Here is a 20,715-nt window from a genome sequence, read left to right as displayed (position 1 = left end):
ATCAGGGAAAGTGCACCCTATTACAGGGAAAGTTCACCCTATATCAGGGAAAGTGCACCCTATTACAGGGAAAGTGCACCCAAATACAGGGAAAGTGCACCCTATTACAGGGAAAGTGCACCCAAATACAGGGAAAGTGCACCCTATATCAGGGAAAGTGCACCCTATTACAGGGAAAGTTCACCCTATATCAGGGAAAGTGCACCCTATTACAGGGAAAGTGCGTCCTATATCAGGGAAAGTGCACCCTATTACAGGGAAAGTGCACCCAAATACAGGGAAAGTGCACCCTATATCAGGGAAAGTGCACCCTATTACAAGGAAAGTTCACCCTATATCAGGGAAAGTGCACCCTATTACAGGGAAAGTGCACCCAAATACAGGGAAAGTGCACCCTATTACAGGGAAACTGCACCCAAATACAGGGAAAGTGCACCTTATATCAGGGAAAGTGCACCCTATATCAGGGAAAGTGCACCCTATTACAGGGAAAGTGCACCCAAATACAGGGAAAGTGCACCCTATTACAGGGAAAGTGCACCCTATTACAGGGAAAGTGCACCCAAATACAGGGAAAGTGCACCCTATTACAGGGAAAGTGCACCCAAATACAGGGAAAGTGCACCCTATATCAGGGAAAGTGCACCCTATATCAGGGAAAGTTCACCCTATATCAGGGAAAGTGCACCCTATTACAGGGAAAGTGCACCCAAATACAGGGAAAGTGCACCCTATTACAGGGAAAGTGCACCCTATTACAGGGAAAGTGCACCCAAATACAGGGAAAGTGCGCCCTATATCAGGGAAAGTGCACCCTATTACAGGGAAAGTTCACCCTATATCAGGGAAAGTGCACCCTATTACAGGGAAAGTTCACCCTATATCAGGGAAAGTGCACCCTATTACAGGGAAAGTGCACCCAAATACAGGGAAAGTACACCCTATTACAGGGAAAGTGCACCCAAATACAGGGAAAGTGCACCCTATATCAGGGAAAGTGCACCCTATTACAGGGAAAGTTCACCCTATATCAGGGAAAGTGCACCCTATTACAGGGAAAGTGCACCCAAATACAGGGAAAGTGCACCCTATTACAGGGAAAGTTCACCCTATATCAGGGAAAGTGCACCCTATTACAGGGAAAGTGCACCCTATTACAGGGAAAGAGTGCCCTATTACAGGGAAAGAGCACCCTATTACAGGGAAAGAGCGCCCTATTACAGGGAAAGAGTGCCCTATTACAGGGAAAGAGCGCCCTATTACAGGGAAAGTTCACCCTATTACAGGGAAAGTGCACCCTATTACAGGGAAAGTGTGGTCTATTACAAGGAAAGTGCGCCCTATTACAGGGAAAGAGTGCCCTATTACAGGGAAAGAGCGCCCTATTACAGGGAAAGTTCACCCTATTACAGGGAAAGTTCACCCTATTACAGGGAAAGTTCACCCTATTACAGGGAAAGTGCACCCTATTACAGGGAAAGTGTGTTCTATTACAAGGAAAGTGCGCCCTATTACAGGGAAAGAGTGCCCTATTACAGGGAAAGAGCGCCCTATTACAGGGAAAGTTCACCCTATTACAGGGAAAGTGCACCCTATTACAGGGAAAGTGCACCCTATTACAGGGAAAGTTCACCCTATATCAGGGAAAGTGCACCCTATTACAGGGAAAGTGCCCCCAAATACAGGGAAAGTGCACCCAAATACAGGGAAAGTGCACCCTATTACAGGGAAAGTGCCCCCAAATACAGGGAAAGTGCACCCAAATACAGGGAAAGTGCACCCTATTACAGGGAAAGTGCACCCAAATACAGGGAAAGTATGGACAACGGAGAAACAGCGGCCCTCATCCTCCTAGACCTCTCCGCGGCTTTCGACACTGTCTGCCACCGCCCCCTAGTACAGCGCCTCAGCAACGTCGGAATCCAGGAGAAAGCACTGGAATGGATCATCTCCTTCCTCGACGGAAGAACACAGAGAGTCCGCCTACCACCGTACAAGTCAGAGGCCACCGAAGTCATCTGCGGCGTCCCTCAAGGATCCTCGCTGAGCCCCACCCTCTTCAACGTCTACATGAGCCCCCTCGCGGCCATCGCACGCCAGCACAACCTCAACATCATCTCCTACGCGGACGACACCCAGCTGATCCTCTCCCTGACCAACGACCCCGCCGCCGCCAGAGCCAACCTTCACGAAGGGATGAAAGACGTAGCCGAGTGGATGACGACCAGCCGCCTGAAACTGAACTCAGACAAGACGGAAGTCCTCATCCTGGGATCCTCGCCCTCCGCCTGGGACGACTCCTGGTGGCCCCCCGCCCTGGGCACCGCACCCAAACCGACAGACCACGCACGCAACCTGGGCTTCATCCTGGACTCCTCCCTCTCCATGACCAGACAAGTCAACGCCGTCTCCTCGTCGTGCTTCAACATCCTGCGCATGCTACGGAAGATCTTCCGGTGGATCCCCACCGAGACCAGGAAGACGGTCACCCAGGCCCTCGTCACCAGCCGTCTGGACTACGGCAACGCCCTCTACGCCGGAACCACCGCCAAGCTCCAGAAGAGACTCCAGCGGATCCAGAACACCTCAGCACGACTCATCCTCGACATCCCACGACACAGCCACATCTCCGGACATCTGAGAGACCTCCATTGGCTCCCCGTCAACAAAAGAATCACCTTCCGTCTCCTCACCCACGCACACAAAGCCCTTCACGATCAGGGCCCGAGCTACCTCAACAACCGCATCAACTTCTACGCTCCCAAACGCCACCTCCGATCAGCCAGTCACGCCCTCGCCGCCGTTCCCCGTGTCCGAAGAGCGACAACAGGAGGAAGGTCCTTCTCCTACCTGGCCGCCAAGACCTGGAACTCCCTCCCGACCGACCTGCGCCTGACCCAAGACCACCTCGCCTTCAGGAAGAAGCTCAAGACCTGGCTGTTCGAGCAGTAGCAGCACCCCCGCCCCTCCCCCAAGCGCCTTGAGACCCTCCGGGTAAGTAGTGCGCTCTACAAATGTCTTGATTGATTGATTATTACAGGGAAAGAGTGCCCTATTACAGGGAAAGTGCACCCTATTACGCAGCCCAGACACAAGCAAGTGAGGTACAAATAACCCAGTATCTTGAAGGGGTAGAGCGCCCCAGCCTAGCCCCGAATGAGCGGGACAGGCTTGATGGGATATTACTCTGACTGAGGTCACAGAAGCCATTGGTCGACTGAAAACAGGGAAAACCCCAGGTCCTAATGGCCTCCCAGGAGAATTCTTTAAAGCATATAGTGCCCTGTTGGCCCCACATTTACTTAAGATGTTCATGGCCTCTAAAGAGGACGGCGTACTCCCGGCAGATCTCAGACCGGCAACGGTGGTGGTGATTCCCAAAGCGGGGAAACCCCCGGATGAGTGTGGGTCCTATCGCCCCATCTCACTCCTAAATATAGAAACTAAGATCCTAGATCACTAGTCTTCTATCCGTTATTACCTCTCTGATACACGGAGACCAGTCTGGCTTCGTGCCGAAAAGAGCCACGCGCTACAATCTACGACGAGGGGCCAATTGGATGGATGTTGTCAGAGACCGAGAGGAGACTCGTCTGCTACTCTCCCTGGATGCTGAAAAAGCGTTTGACACCATCCATTGGCCCTTTACGAGACACACTCTAGAGAAATTTGGATTCGGACCAGGGTTCCGGGACTGGGTGGCGTTGTTATACAATGCGCCGGAGACCAGGGTTAGGGTCAATGGAACTCTTTCAGGGACCGGGCCGATCCAGCGGGGGACTAGGCAGGGATGCCCACTCTCCCCCTTATTGTTCGCCCGTATTTTGGAACCTTTGGCTAGTGTCGCCAGGGCCTTCCCAGGGCTGGGTCGTTTTGTAGATGATTCCCGATTGATAGACGAAGAACGCATATCCTTATATGCGGATGACATTTTACTATATGTGACAAACCAGACGGAGACGCTCCCTCAAATCCCGCGGCTCGTTGACGACTATGGGCGCCATGCGGGATATAGGATCCATTGGACTAAATCTACCCTATAGGATGGAGCCACAGAGATTCCCTAGCTGCCTGCGCTGGTCAACAGAGGGTTCTACTTACCTTGGCCTCTATATCACTACGGATGTGCCAACTAGCCTAGTTCGTAACATTAGGCGGGTCTTCTTAAACTTCCAAGAGGATGTTAAGAGATGGGGGAGACTTACCTTGACCATTAGGGGGAGGGCTGCCATATATGAAATTGTAACACTCCCGCAGTTGGTCTATGCACTGCAAAACACCTACTTTAAGATTCCAGACACGATGTTCAACGGCATTGACAGTGAATCGCGCCTACTCCTCTGGGATGGGGCTCATCCACGCATTACACTCCCCACACTGCAGAGGAATCCGTATATTGCGTGTTTGGCTTAGCCAGACATTAGGTTGTACTACAGAGCGGCCTACCTTATTGCAATTAATGAATGGATCCACGCACCCGGGGATCACCCGGCATATAGGCTTGAAAGGCTACATTTTAGAGATCGTACCATCTTCATTATATCTATGGCGGTAAGGGGTGTAGTAGACTCGTCCAAGCGACCCAGAGGACGCTGGAGGCAAAAGAGCAGAGCGACAAATGAAGTGAGACCACAAACGCACCAGAGAAACCCCACTGTGGAAGGGGACCAGGCTAAGGGCCATATGTATGAAGCAAATTCGCATTCGCAAAGGCCAAAATTCGCAGAATTTCGGCCTTTGCGAATGCAAATTAGCAACATGATATGTATGAAGTAAAATCTGGTGCAAAATAAGGAATTGCAAAATTTGCAATTCCTTATTTTGCAATTGCATTTAAGGAATCGCAAATTTTGCGATTCCTTAAATGCAATGTATGAAGCCAAAAAAATTAGCAAAATGCCCTTAAGGAATGGCAAATTACCACCAACTTCTAGTTGGTGGTAAGTTGCGATTTCTTTGAAAAATGCACATTTCTGCATTTTTCAAAGTGCCATGTGACACACATACATGACCTTAGGGCATGTATGTGCGCCACATGTGGACCCATGCATGTTTCAGGGGTGCAACAGGATGACCTTTGGACACCCCTGCACCCTTGAAATTATTCTCAATTTGCTTTTTTCAAATTGCGAATCGCAAAATTGAGAATACCTTCCCATTCATTCCTATGGGCCTCCTGGCCCATAGAAATGAATGGGAAAGCATTCCTTAATTGCGATTCGCAATTTCCTAATCGCAATTAAGAAATAATAAGAATTCGCTAAAAAAAAGCGAATTTGTACATACATACCAATTTGCGATTCTGAAATAGCGATTTCTTAAAAATCGCTATTTCAGAATCGCAAATCGGTACCTTCATACATATGGCCCTAAAAGAGATTGGGAAGCTGAGTGGCTTTCGGCAGTGGGACCTGATAGGTATTTCTAAAATAGGAGATGTCCCGGAACATGCGGCCACATGCATCATTGTTGGATTTTGCATTTCCTAAATTGCGAAAATTAAGGAATCGCAATTTAGGAAATGCAAAATCCTATGCATCAACAAATCCGAATTTTTGGGGGGATTTCTTAATTTTCGGAATTTGCGATTCCTTAATTGCGAATCGCAATTAAGGAATGGCATTACATTGCTTCCTATGGGCCTACAGGCCCACAGGAATCAATGCCGTTTTGCATTTTTTTTTTTAGGATTCGCAATTTGTTGATGCATTGCAAGGGTGCTGAGGGGGGTCCAAAGGACCCCCCCTGCACCCTTGAAATGTTAATTTAAGTGCATGTTTCACACACACATGTCCAAAGGACATGTGTGTGTGTAACATGACACTTTAAAAAATGCTTTTTTGAGCTTTTTTGGAGGATTTCGCAAATTAACACGAGGGTCAACCTCGTGTTAATTTGTACCTCCTATTTGAAAATTTGCATTTTTAGGTTTAAAGTATTTTATTCATCACAACACATAAGGACAGACAAACATTTCAAGAGGATATAGCAGGGCGGAAAGCCAGTGTTCAAAAGCGGCAACAACAGGGTTCATTCTATGGATCACGCCCGCCCAGTAACAGAAGGCATATATCGCCTCAACATGTCATGATATTTCCCACAAAACCCCCCCACCCAACAAACCCCCCCAACATCCAAACTCCCCTCACCCACCCCCATTCCCACCCCACATCCAGTGCACAGTCCCTAATAGCGGCACACATCAGAGCCTCAGTTGCAAGGAGTAGAAGTCCACAGAGAGATCACGGGGCAGAGTCCCCCGGGACCGGAAGCCGCAGAAGGCGGAGATACTTGGGACAGGTAAGTTCCCTAAATTCAGTAAGCAGCAGGGAGTGAAAGGGTTGCCAGAGTTCCCTAAACTGATCCACATCACCCGCCACCGTGAGGGACATTTTCTCCATACCCAACACATGCCATAACCTGTGGAGCCAGCCAGTGATAGATGGTATCGTGGCCGTGTGCCAGTGAATTAAGATGTTCTGGACAGCGGAACCTAGAGCTATCGCTATCTGTCTACCCCTGCGAGACCGGAGGGGATACATTAGATCATTTGGAAGCCCCAGTAGGGTATAGGCAGGGAAGCGCGGCAGTTCAATTTCAAAGTTAGAATCAATTTCATCCAACACCTCCCTCCAGTAAGGTTCCAGGAGCGGGCAGTCCCATAGTATGTGCGTGAGAGTACCCCGGTGCCCACATCCCCTCCAGCATTTATCATCTTTACTACGATCAAACTCACGCACTCGTTCAGGTGTATAATACCAGTAGGTAGAGACTTTAGTCAGCGTATCTGTGAGCCCCATGTGGTAGGCTGAGTGCCTCGCTCTGTAAGATATGTGTTCCCACTCTCTAGGGCTCAGTGTCCTCCCCAACTCCCGTTCCCAGCGCTCTCTCCCAGGGTGATAAAGGTGTGTCGCCTGCGGCTGCAGTAGCTTGTACAAATCAGTAATCAGTTTGGAGTCCGAAGTCCGCGTCATGAGCCAATGTTCATAGGGGAGAAGAGGCCGGTCGGCCGTCCCTCTCACCTGCGGCTGGAGGGCCCAGTGGCGAGCCTGCATATAATGAAGTCTCTCCGTCTCCGGAAGTGAGAATTCCTGACGGAATTGGGGAAAAGGGATAACTCCCTCCGGGCCATAAAGGTGACATAAGGCTCTACACCCCGCCTGATGCCATCGCGTAAACGCCCCCATCTCCATACCCGGAGTAAAGTCCGGGTTGTCCACCAGCGGGGTGAGCGGAGACGGAAACGTGGTGAGACCACGCAGAACACTGGTAGCATCCCACACTCGCAGGGGTACCCTCGTGACAAAGGAGGCATAGAGGTTTTTGGGCCGATGTGGGCGACGCATGAAAGGGATCTCCTGCAGGGGCCTCCCTGCCACCGACTGGTCCTGAAAGAGCCAATGCTTATCCGACTCCCACTTACTCCATTCCACAAGGTAACGCAACTGAGTAGCTTGAAAGTACTTGCGGAAATCAGGGACACCCAACCCACCGGCCTCCGGGGCCAGCAGCGAGAGAGCCCTACGCATCCTAGGCTTCTTACCCTGCCAGACAAACCGAGAAACGTCTGCCTGCAGTTGCGAGATCCATCCCACCGGTGGTTGGAGCGGCAGGGCCCGAAAGAGGTACAATACCTGAGGCAAGACCGTCATTTTGACAGCAGCTATCCTGCCGAGCCAGGAAAAGATGCCTCGGTTCCACCGGCCCAATTCCTCCCTAATCTTGACACCTAGGGCCCGATAGTTTGCCGACACCATAGCCGGCAAGGTAGGGGCAATCTGGATCCCCAGATACGGCACCGCTCCCGAGGACCAGAGCATGGGAAACCGCTGCTGCAGACACGCCCTGGTATCCGGTTCGAGGGAAACATCCAGCGCCACCGACTTCCCGGTGTTCATCTTGAACCCTGACACCGCGCCAAAAGAGGCCAATTCCTCCATGCACGCCGGTAGAGCCAAGCGAGGCCTGTCAATGGATAAAATAACATCGTCAGCGTAGAGGCTGATAGCGTGTGCAAAGCCTCCCATCTGGATGCCAGTCACCATCGGGTTATCGCGCATCCGCTGGGCAAACGGCTCCATGTAGAGCGCAAAAAGCAGGGGCGAGAGCGGGCAGCCCTGCCTGGTGCCACGTTCAATGTCAAAAGAATCAGAAGCGCATCCGTTGACACGGACCACCGCCGACGGGCGACTGTAACAATTAAGAATCATGGAGCGGAATTTCTCTCCTATGCGGGCTTTCATCAGCACTCGCTCTAGAAAAGGCCAATGGACTCGGTCAAATGCCTTCTCCGCATCCACCGCCAGCAGCATTCGTTCCCTCGGAATCCGGGAGGCCTTTTCCAGCAGATGGACTATTCTTTTCGTATTGTCCACCGTCTGCCTTCCGGGGACAAAACCCGCCTGATCGGGAGCGACTAGACCGGGCAAGTGGAGAGCCAATCTAGCGGCCAGGATCCCCGTATACAACTTTAGGTCAATATTCAAAAGAGAAATCGGCCTATACGATCCGCATCGTGTCAGATCTTTACCGGGCTTTGGGATTACCGAGATAGTGGCCCGAAGCAGATCGGGCGGAATGGCCCCGGGTTCCGCGAAAGAGTTGAAAAGACGCGTCAGAATAGGAGCTAACTTCGTGCAGAATGTTTTGTAAAATAGTGCAACGTAGCCATCCGGCCCCGGCGCCTTGCCATGTTTAAGTCTGGCAATAGCGGAGACCACCTCCTCAATCCGGATGTCTCTGTCTAAGTGGTCCGCCTGCACAGGCTCTAGAGAAGGCAAGGTAACCGAGCCCAAATACGCATCCATAGCCTCCCCATTCGGGGGATCTCCCGTATAGAGATCTTCGTAAAACCCGCGGAAGACAGCTGCTATTCGAGCGTCCTCAGTCTCCAACCGCCCCGTCGGGTCAGAGATCTCTTTAACAAGCTGGGACTGCCTCGCCACTCGAAGCCTGTTCGCCAACAACCGGCCACAGCGGTCCCCACCAGTGTAGAAGGTGTGACGCAACCGCAATGCCGCATACTCTGCCCTGTCAAGGTCCAGGGCCGCTAGAAGCTTCCGAGCCTCCTTGAGCTGCCGCCAAATTCGGGGAGCCCCCGTTCTGCGATGGATCTGTTCCAGCTCTCTCACCCGACCCGTTAGTTCCTCTCTCTTGGCCCTCCGCGCTCTATTATCCGCTGAGGAGATCGCTATAAATTCCCCTCTGACAACAGCCTTCATGGCTGCCCACTGCGTAGCTCGGCTAGTGTCCGCATTATCATTATGGGACTGAAATTCTCGAATCACCGTCTCAATGCGAGCCACCACCTCCTTCCTGTGCAGCAGCGTGTCACGAAGGCGCCACGTCCGAGGGCGGGGAGCCGTCGGAGGCACGCTCAGCAGGACCTCAACTGGGGCATGGTCTGAAAGGGAGATCACTCCCATCTCCGAACCCGAGACCAGCGCTTTCACCGGAGAGGTAACCAAGAGGTGATCTAACCGTGCGTACGTTTTGTGTGCATGGGAGTAGTATGAGTAGTCCCTATCCGTCGGGTGTAAATGTCTCCATAGGTCAAGGAGGTCTACCTCTGCAAGTTGAGCTCTACGGTCCGCGGAGAGTTCTCCGACTTGAGGGGAGCGTTGCGCCGATCTATCTAGTGCGGAGTCAAAGACAATATTGAAGTCCCCCCCGAGTATGATGTGTCTATCCTGGGTAGCAGTGACTTCTTCGATCACCGCCTGCAGAAAGCGGTCCTGCCGCTCATTAGGACTGTATAGAGACCCGATTGTAAACAGAAGACCCCCTATCCTAAACCGATAAGCCAGTAGTCTACCTTTTTGTTCAGTGAATTTGTGGAGAATTTCCCCCCGGAAGTGCCGCGCCACCAGAATCGCCACCCCAGCCGTTTTAGTGGTGCAAGAGGAAAAGAATTGCGAAGGGAACTTATGGGACCTGAGCCTGTGCGTGTCCTGTGACAGTAAATGCGTCTCCTGGAGGAGACAAATGTCTGCCTGGGTATTCTCCAAAAGCGAAAGGACAGCCCGCCTCTTAACAGGATTATTCAAACCCCGGACATTCAGGGTCACAACCTTAAACGTGGTAGGGGGCATGAGCAACGGTGGAGCAGAAAGCAACAGGGCCCCACATCAGCAAGGCTGGGAGGACAAAAGTGGGACTCAGCATGGGGCGCAGCAAAGCACAGAGCGAAAAGCAGGGACACTGAAAAGCAAACCACGCCACGCACACCGGTGAGCATATAAACCATCCAAGACCCCACAGCCCGCAAAACGCTTCGCACCCACCACCCCTCGCCTCTCCAATTCTCACGCAAACAAAAGGACAAGCCAGACTACAAATGCCATAGCCCAGTGGAAGCAACCCAAAAAGCACAGACAATGCCAGGATAACGGGAAACCCCCATGAGCACTGGACGACCCCCCCTCCCCACCTCCAACTCCCGGATCCCCCCCTCCAACCCCGGCCCCGACCCCCCTGAACCCCCCCAACTGACCCCTGCCTACCCCATCCACCCCCCCTACCCCAGTCCCCTCCCGCAACTGGGACTGGCACAACGACCCCGAACACACCCCCGCCCACCCTCCAGAACCCCCGTAAACCCAGTGTCCCAGTCCGGTCCTCGTCGGACAAGCCTGCGGAAAGTCAAACAAGTGGACGTCCAGCCACCACGCACCTCTCCGTGCCCCCCGCCCCCCCAGACCCCCAAACCTGCAGTTCCATAGGTGCGATGTCGATCTCCCCCCGGAGTTCATTCAAGCTGTCAGCGCCACCACAGCCACTGGATGAGCAACGGTCCCATCCTGCACCGCAGCGTCAGGCTCCAACCGAGCCGCAGGAGAGTCCGGCCTTGTCGAGGAAGCAGATGACCGCCGGCCAGGGATTGTCTGCCAACCATCTCTGGTGACACGATTCCGGCGGGGCGTGGGAGCTCCGTCCTCAGTAGCAGTGATCCCCAGCACCCCGCAGGTATCCTGAAGGGAACGCAGCTGGTGTAAGGTTCCATTCCATCGAAAGATGAGCCGGAAAGGGTGTCCCCAAGAGTACTGAGTGCCATGTTCCCTAAGAAAGTCAGTCGCAATTTTAAAAGCTTTTCGCTTCTGTAGGGTGGTCGCGGCCAAGTCCTGATAAAGGGCCACTCGATGGCCCCGGAATTCCAGGGAAGGTCTCCTCCGAGCTTCCCGCAGTATCCGCTCCTTCAGGGGATAATCCGGCAAGAAGGCCAAGATATCAGGAGGGGGTGCCGAAGTCCGGCGCTGCAGGCCCACTCGGTGCGCCCTATCAATCCGGATAGGAAAGTCAGCCGACTCTCCCAGCACCTCTCGGAACAGATCCCCAAGGTACGATGCCACATCTTCCCCCTCCTCTCGGGACGGAACGCCCCGGACACGGATGTTGTTTCTCCTGGAGCGATTTTCAAGGTCCTCCGTGTGCGACTGCAGGTCAAGATGCTGTTCCCGGAGACGGAATACCTCTTGCTGCAGGTGCGTGATTTCCTCGTCCCTGGCATGGCCCGCCTCTTCCACCGTGGATACTCTGTCACCTAGGCCATCCACTTCCCTCCGTATCTCACGGACCTCTCCCACCACCTCCTGCTTGAGCGTTTGGAAGTCATCCCTCAGTGAGCTGAAGAGGGATTCCAGAAAGGACCTCGTAACCGGCGGTTCCCCCCCACTTGCTTCATGGGAACCACTCGGGGGAGATGGGGACGGCTGACCCCGATCCTGTCTCGTATTGTTCCTATGCAACATCTCCGGCAACGTGCGGTTTCCCTTCCGCGACCCCTTGTCTTGCGCCATGACGGCCACTGAGATGCCTCTCCTGGGGGCCCAATGCTCCAGCCACCAGTGCAGTCCTGGGATCGAGTCAGCGGTCCCTCACGGAGTCTTGCGAACGACCTATAGGGCCGGGCCGCCCCACCGCTAAAGCAGGCCCTCCAAGGCCCTCAGGTCTGACCAGCCCGCCAGCGCACTCCCCTCAACTCCACAGGCTCCGCCGTCTCGAGCTGTCCGGCTCTAGCACCACCGGGGGTCCCCCCTCCGAGCCAGGCCACGGCGGGTCCACAGGGCCGCGTGGAGATCGCGACAGTGTCAGGGTAGCACTCTCGTTCCTTTGCAGGGCAATGCAGGAGTGCGCACCCCGGCCGCCCCGAGGCCGGCCAACCCAAAGCGCCGCCCGGGGCCACCCCGAGGGCAGGATATGTCCAAGTACTCACTGGCGGACAGGCGCAATGGCGGGCCGAAAAGCAGTAGCCAGCCCTCAGTCACTCGCCGTTCTTGGGGGGCCGGTCGCAGCTCCTCTCCGCAGCCTCCTCAGCCCACGAACTCACCACGGGGCCCACAGACGATCCAGAAGACCACCCTGTGGTCCGCCTCCCCAACCGGCGGGCTGGGAGGCCTCCGCCGTGCAGCGCCGCCGAGATCCAGGAAGTAGGCCCAAGCCACGGCCTCAAGTAGCGAAGGCCCTAAGATCGGCCCCTCCCCCGCCACTCCACAGCGGTAGCCGGGCACGCCCGGAGGAGCCCCGCAGGGCCGAGCAGGGACTTCCAGACCAGGCAGGGAGGGACCACAGCTCCCCAAGGTCCCCCAGGCGGCTATCAAAGAGATCGGGGCCCGGGGCCCAGGCCCAAGCCGCGGCCTCCCGTAGAAGCCGATGTCAGGCTCAGCGCCGGAACTTCTCCGCCGTCGGGCTGTGTGAAGCAGACCCCCTGTGCGTACCGCAAGTGCAAGCGGCGATGTCCGGGGCCAGCGGAGAGGGTGAGGAGCCCGCCGTGTGCACTCGGGCCGGCGTCCAAGCCCGGGCAGGGTCCGTCCCTCTTCCAGGCCGCGCACCAGGCCCTACCCGCTCCCTGCAGTGGCGCCGTATCCTGGACCGGAAAAGCACCGCGAAAGGAGGCGGCAGGCTCACAGCTGACACTCCGTGTCTGGACACCCCCGCACCGTGAATTGCAGCATCCCGGGGGGAGAATCAGCACAGTCACGGTAGGTCTAGGGCCTCGGGACGGCTGAGCCCACTTCGAGTGCGACCACTCAGCTTGCCATCTTGGCCACGCCACCGAAAATTTGCATTTTTAAAAAAAATCATGCATTGCATTTAAGGAATCGCACAAATGCGATTCCTTAAATGCAATCGCATTTTTAGGAATTCCAAAAAATTGCGGTTTTTGGAAAACTGTTTCATGCATACCAAAAAATGATTTTGGAATCGCAAACGGACGAATTTTCCGATTCGCACCGATGGTGTGTTGGCCTCTTTCAACACGCTCCACGCCAGATATCCACTTCATGACACTCAGGCATATGCGCACCTCCGTTTGCAACATGCATGGGCTGCGGAGGGGTTAGATGGGGAGGCACGACCGGAATATGCCCCGCTGGAGGGTCCTCTCCTCCAGGGGGAAATCCGGGCTAAAGTGATTTCGTTTGCCTGCAAAACATTACTTAATAACATGCCCAATAAACTAGGTCCACTCCGAGCAAAATGGGAAAAAACCACTGGTGTATTGGAGGATATAGATTGGGAGGCCGCCCTCATGCATCCACGAGAAGTGGCAATCAAATTAAGGTTGTGTCTAATCCAGTACAAAATACTACACCGCACTTACGTTGATAGAGCCAAATTGCATACAATAGGGAGAACCGAGAGCCCGGATTGTCTTCGATGCCACACAGAACATGGGACGTTCATACATACCCTATGGGGGTGCACTGAGATACAGGCCTATTGGGGATCGATTGTGGGGAAGCTCAATCATATACTGGAAGTCCAAATTGAACTGTGGAGTGGTGTGGCTCACTGGTTAGAGGCGGCAGACCCGGAAGCAGAGAACGACCCGTGACCAGGGTTCAATTCCCGACGCGGCAGACTTGATAATTCTCGCCTCGGTGCCTACTCTAACCAGGGATCACACTCGGCAACTCTGGGCATTAGCTTGCCTCATCTCTACAACGGCCCCCCACATTTGCTGGGGATGCCTGGTTTCACCTTGGGGATACCCAGTAGGGACCATCTCACAGGGATAGCCAGGACGGGTTCCCCAGCGGTCTACAGCGCCACGACGCCTCAGGGCAGCAGTGCGCTTTACAAAACACATACATTTACATTTAACTGGAGCCACGGTTCCTCCTTTTGGGAATTCCGACAGATGTGGACGTCCCAAGGCGCAAACTTGTACTAGCCAACTTGGGGCTGATAGTAGCCAAACGGGATATAGCAAAATATTGGGGGAGCCTGCAAATACCTCCCCCTAACGAATGGAGGGCTCGTCTTATCTTGTATATGGTTGCAGAACACGTGACATATAAGGCCCGGGGCCGTCCTAGGAAGTTCTGGAAAATATGGGCCCCATGGATAGAATACTATGATCTGGAGGTGGAGGAAGACACGGAGGGTGGGAATCCGCTGTTCGAAGGACGGGGGGAAGAGCCTTGAAAGATGTACTGTTTGTTCCGACTGTTTGAAACCTTGAGAAATGTAACTGCGCCCAGGCTGCTAAACCCCATTTGTAGATTCAATTCAGACAGTCATTTCGTTTCTATAACTGCCCTACACTGCCAATATGACATGCCCTGCACTGTGTATTGTGTATTCATACCTTGTTTGATGTTTTGTTTTATTATAAAATACGAAATATATATATTTATAAAAAAAAAAAAAAGTTCATAACAAGGAAGCGACACGTGTTTCTGCGCAGTGCCAGGCCCTTTGCAAAGGTTGGCTGCTCACACTTCTGGTGCTTATTGCTGTATTTGAGTGTCAGACTGGCACCAATGAGGTGTAACCAATGCCCAGACAGTCTTAGCAAGTGTATAAAAGACAAAATTATGAAGTGATAGTATCACAAAATCTGCAACACATTAAGCCGCATGATTTGCCTTTTCCTGCCGCATAATTTACTCAACCCTGCCACGTAATTTGGCACTCCCCTGCTGCATAATTCCAGTGACGCGATGCCTGAGTGACTGCACCCGCCTGCAAGGAGATGTCTGGGAGGGCCCATGGGACCCCCCCTTACCCACCGAGAGGGCTGCCATCAGGGGCCCCCTGGCAGTGTGACACCTCTTTGTGGCACAGGGTCAGTGCGCCTCCGACAGCTTCTTTGCCTTTGCACCCACGTCCATAATTTGTCACCAATGCAGAGGCATAGTGATTCCCTCATTTGCATGGGCCACGCCCACATGCAAATGAGGGCACGCCCTCTTGAGATAGCGCTACACCTGCACCAGCGCTATCTGTATTACAGAAGAGGACGCACAAGCCTCTGCGGGCCCTCCCTGGCGCACAGACCGGGCACACATGCCCGTTGCGCCCCCGGGCACTCCCTGTGATACGCGCCTGGAGTAGCTCATCACGCCTGGACCTCAGGAACTTGGCGGCCGGAGGAGCTTTAGGCGCAGGTTCAGCGAATGAGAGGCCAATCCAGGCACCTGCCAATCACCAGCCCTGAAGGGGTTAATGAATAGCCTGGCCTTGTCATTATGCCATCGATGTTTATTCCTTCCATTCAGCATCTTTCAAAGCGCTGACGTATTATCAGCTCAGTGGGGAGGTGCAGGGAGAGTATGACTTGCCCAGGATCAACCAGTTGAGTAGCAGAGCCGAGAATGCTGCTTGCTGCATGTTGCAGCCTACTGTATTTGGTTACTAATACTATTCCATGAGACTGGGCACTTCTCCCCTCCCCCGGTAATATCCAGCCTCGTGTTTACCCCTCCCGCACTAGAAGCTTTTAGTGATTCTAAGCCCCCCCAGCCTTGACAACAAGCATTGGAAATGCAATAGGTCTCGCAGCATTAGAGTTAGTGCATTTAGAATTGTTTATGGGTTTTTTGTTGTAAATCTTTTGCATTTTTATTTTTTGTAGCCAATGCTAAAGAATTACAAATCAAAAAAGCAATAAACATTTGTAAAAGCTTTAACTAAAAATCCTGTGAGACCTATTGCACTGTGTGAGGGTGAGGTGTTGAGGGTGAGTGAGGGTGGGGGTGAGTGAGGAGTTGAGTGTGAGTGAGGTGTTGAGGGTGAGTGAGGTGTTGAGGGTGAGTGAGAGTGAGTGAGGGTGAGGGTGAGGGAGGGTTATTGTGAGTTAGGGTGAGGGGTTGAGGGTGGGTGAGGGTGAGGTGTTGAGGGTGAGTGAGGGTGAGTGAGGATGAGTGAGGGTGAGTGAGGGGTTGAGGGTGAGTGAGGGTGAGTGAGGGTGACTGAGTGTGAGTGAGAGTGACTGAGTGTGAGTGAGAGTGACTGAGTGTGAGTGAGTGTGAGTGAGTGTGAGTGAGGGTGAGTGAGGGTGAGGGTGTGTGAGGGTGAGGGGGTGTGAGGGTGAGGGGGGGTGTGTGAGGGTGAGGGGGTGTGAGGGTGTGAGGGTGAGGGGGTGTGAGGGTGAGGGGGTGTGAGGGTGAGGGGGTGTGAGGGTGAGGGGGTGTGAGGGTGTGTGAGGGTGAGGTGAGGGGGTGTGTGAGGGTGAGGGTGTGTGTGAGGGTGAGGGGGTGTGAGGGTCAGGGGGAGTGAGGGTGAGGGGGTGTGAGGCTGAGGGTGTGAAGGTGGGTGAGGGTGAGGGGGTGTGAGCACCTGCTATCATCTCGTATTAAAATTGCATGCTAGAGCATAGTGCACATTCAAAAATCACACAAGCTACTGAAAATACCTCGACAAAATACATCTCAGTGTAAAGGTTGAGGGTGTTTTCTATGCGGATAATGGTAACTCACAAAGTAAAGTTCCACTATGGACCTGACAAAGTGGCTGTCACACTTCCAACACTTAGAATGGAAAATGTTCACCCAACCTAATTCGCCCCCTCCAACGCTAATAAGCCGCGCAACTTATCAGATGTTATTTGGCAAGTAAGAATTCATCCCAATTCATATGTTGCCCTTCAAAATTATTACCAGTGACTTACCAGTTAGTTAAACGTCGCAAATCAAAGGGGAGCTGCAATATTTACTGAATGGTTGAGCAGCAGAAGACTGTCGAAATCTTGGCACAGTTCTACTACAACCCCTCTATAAAGATGCAAATAAGTCAGCGCCTACGTTTTACCACCTTTTTTCCCGCTGAAACACAATAGGTAAACTTTGCTCGCGGCTTTGCTAGGTAGATTGCAAACAGAGATAGAGCATCGGAATGCGGCGCTCCATTTTAGGCAGGTTTTTACACAACACTTACCCGGTGCGAGAGCAAATGTTTAGGCAGTGAGAGTGTGTGGGGGTCGAAATCTCCCAGGATGCCTAGGGACCTCTGATTGACATGCCTCATAAGTTTGTGTAATTACCGGCGTGACTAAGATGGCTTCAGCACAGCTTGTTTAGCATTATGGGAAATATCTCAAATGGTGGATTCTGTATGAAGCAGTTAACAGCCGTAGAACTCTAGCAGACAGAGGAACAATGGAGCAGAGCTGTGAAAGAAACCAGTCAAGCGGAAGGAGCTAGTAAGGCCCCGCGCCATGTGTGTGGCCACTGGTCGTTTCTCACAGGATGTGCCTCTGTGACGAGGAACGTGTGGGGTCCGAGTGGACAAATCAAAGCTGCCCCCACCAGCGAGGGGTTATGAGAGGACCTCATAAGACTCGAGATTAAAGTCCTAACTGAAGGAACGGCGACCTTCCGGGAAGAGTGAAGAGGCGGGAGATGTGCGCGCGAGCCAGCACTGATCCCAAACAGGCCCCCGGACCTCGCGAGCCGCTGCAGGGCCCGGGAACAGGAGACCCAAACAAAGGAAAGCCAAGTAGAGCCGAGAGGAACACAACGTCTCAGCGTGGGGAGCGCAACTGCGAAGAGCAACCTGAAGGGTGTAGCGGGAGGAGAGTAGGAGGAGGAGAGTAGGGGAGGCACGGCCTAGCGGCCGTGCAATCAAGAAGTGAGGGGGCGGGAGAGTAGGCAAGGCAGGCGGCTGGGGGGAGGGGGGAGGGGGGAGGAGAAATGCGACGCGACATGGCAGGCAGGGGAGGGGGCGGAGCGGGGGGTGGGAGGAGTGCGGGAACAGACAGAGTAGGAGGAGGAGAGTAGGGGAGGCACGGCCTAGCGGCCGTGCAATCAAGAAGTGAGGGGGCGGGAGAGTAGGCAAGGCAGGCGGCTGGGGGCATGTGCACGCGCTTTTAAGCTCAATGCGCATGCGCATTGAGCTTAAAAGTCACGGGCACTGCAAGGAATCGCCACGATTCCTTGCAAGTTGGATAAAGAGTGGATGAGCCCCTATAGTCTCGCTTGCTCGATGCGCATGCGCATCGACAGGCGAGACCTAAAAAGGGAGCAGAGGAATGGATTCAAACAGTGGTTGCCCAAGAGCACACGACTTGGACAAGTGAGGCTGTGATTAAAAACGGTTCACTCCAGGGTACCACGACTGGAAGCTGTGAGCGTGATGCAAGGCCAGAGGCTGCTCCCCCAAAGGACACGTCACCGTGTTATGAGCCCTGCGCGGCTTTACAATATAGGGGCAGATTTACAATAACGGGCGCATTCCTGCATATCAGCAGGGATGCGCCAGTAATTGTGCGCCGCAGCTCCGCCACCCATGGTGCGCCGCATTTACAATGCCGCGTACCATGGGGCAAAAACGGCACAGAGGCGTAACGCATCTGTGCCGTAAAGGCGGCGCATTGCTGGAATTGCATCGCAAATGCGACGCAGCTCCAGCAATGCTTTGGTGGGCCCTATCTGGCTAATGGTACGTCAATCCTTACGCCTGCTTCAAGCAGGCGCAGGGTTTTGACGCAGCATGGGCCCAAAAGTGACTGAGTGAAATAATGTAGATTTCACTCAGCCACTTTTTGGAGGCGTTCCTGCGCCGGAACCCCCCCCCCCGCGCAGGAACGCCTCCTTCTGGCGCAGAGCTTTACAACGTGATGCATCTCCCTAGATGCGTCACGTTGTAAATACCCCGCACCATGGCACATCTTTTGCGCCACTGCTGCGTCACAAAAGTGATGCAACGGCGGTGCAAAAGAGGCGCAAGGGGCTTGTAAATTTGCCCCACAGTGTTTACGACCAGTGGGCCTCATTTATGAGGCTGTGTGTCACTTTTACGCCACCGGTGCGTCACTTTTTGTGATGCACCAGTGGCATAAAAAATGCGCCTTGTTGCGCCATAGTTACAAAGTGACGCATCTAGGTAGATGCGTCACTTTGTAAACCTCTGCACCACATTATACCTGCGCCAGGTATAATGTATGCAAGGGGGGCGTATTGACGCAAGAAAGGGTCGTAGAAATGACGCAGTGAAATCTATGAGATTTCATTGCATCACTTCAAGGATGCAAATGCGTCAATATCTTACGCCTGCCTCACAGCAGGCGTAAGACTGACGCAGGCCCTTTCACATGGGGCTTGCCCCATGTGAAAGGACACATTGCTGGAGTTGCGTCACTTTTGTGACACACTCCAGCAATGCGTCACTTTTGCGCCGCACAGATACGTCAGAAATACTGATGTATCTGTAACTCCTTGCGCCATGATGCGTCATACTGTAAATATGACGCATCATTGGTGGCGCAAGGAGGGCGCAATGAAAAGTGACGCATCGCTGTTTTCACGCAGCGATGCGTCACTTTTCATAAATGAGACCCTGTATATTTAGGTGACGTGGTAAAGCTGAGATTAGAGGTGAGACCTCTGCGGCCCAGGGTCACTACACCACGTCATCTCTATAGTGCTTTGTGCCGCCTTAAGGTGGCCTCACAGCGCTGGTGGGTGGGTAGATGGGATTAAAGAGGCGCGGTGGAGATAGAATAATGGAGGCGCCGTGTGGACAGGGGGATCTTCAATTAAACTCTTATTATCTCAGCAGATGGAGTCGTCTGATGGGCAGCAGTGTTAGAGCTTTGGCTGGCAGGGCTGGGGCCGAGTCAGTCCTATTTCAGGCTTCGGGCCTCTTACAGAACCGCCAGGCTTGACGTCACTCTCGCACCTCTGGTGCTACCTCGACCCATCAACAGGGGCGTCTTGAACCCCCGTCCCCCCACCCCCCCCCCCACTCCACCAACCCCCTCCTCGGGCGCTTCAGCAGCTGCAGCGGGGGCGGGGTTCCTGGTGGGCCTCTTCTGTCTGTGGTTTATGCTGAAAAAGGCTCTCATTAACCTGAAAGGGTGGGTGGGGCAGTGGGAAGCTGAGTGAGTGAAGGACTGATGGGCAGGTGTGTAAGTGAAAGAGTGAAAAGATGGATGTAAGGATGGGTGGGTGAAAGAACGAATGGATGAGTGGATGGATAAGTGAAAGAAGGGATGAATGAATGAAAGGGAGAATGGATGGATGAGAGGATGAATGGATAGAGGAGTGAAAGTGTGGATGGATGGATAAATGAAAGAATGAATGAATGAATGAAAGGGTGAATGGATGGATGAGTGAAATAATGATTGGATGGATAAGTGAAAGAATAGATGAATGAATGAAAGGGAGGGTGGTTGGATGGATGGATGGGTGGGGTAGTGGGTGAATGGATGGATGAGTGAAAGGGTGGAGGGGTAGTTGGAGTGAAAGGGTGGAGGGGTAGTTGGAGTGAAAGGGTGGAGGGGTAGTTGGAGTGAAAGGGTGGACAGATGGATGAGCAAAAGGATGGATGCTGAGATGCTGTGATCCATCTATCCATTCATCCATCTCTCTATCCACTAACTCACTCATCATTCATCCATCCTTCCTCTCACCCATTGATCCAATCATCCACCCTTTCACTCATCCTTCCACCCAAGTACTCCCCCCCCCCCATTGTGTACGTCAGCGGGGC

Source organism: Lissotriton helveticus, chromosome 12, assembly GCF_964261635.1.
Source record: "Lissotriton helveticus chromosome 12, aLisHel1.1, whole genome shotgun sequence".
Taxonomy (NCBI): domain Eukaryota; kingdom Metazoa; phylum Chordata; class Amphibia; order Caudata; family Salamandridae; genus Lissotriton; species Lissotriton helveticus.
The sequence above is the reverse complement of the archived record's forward strand: the minus strand, read 5'-3'. Positions refer to the sequence as shown.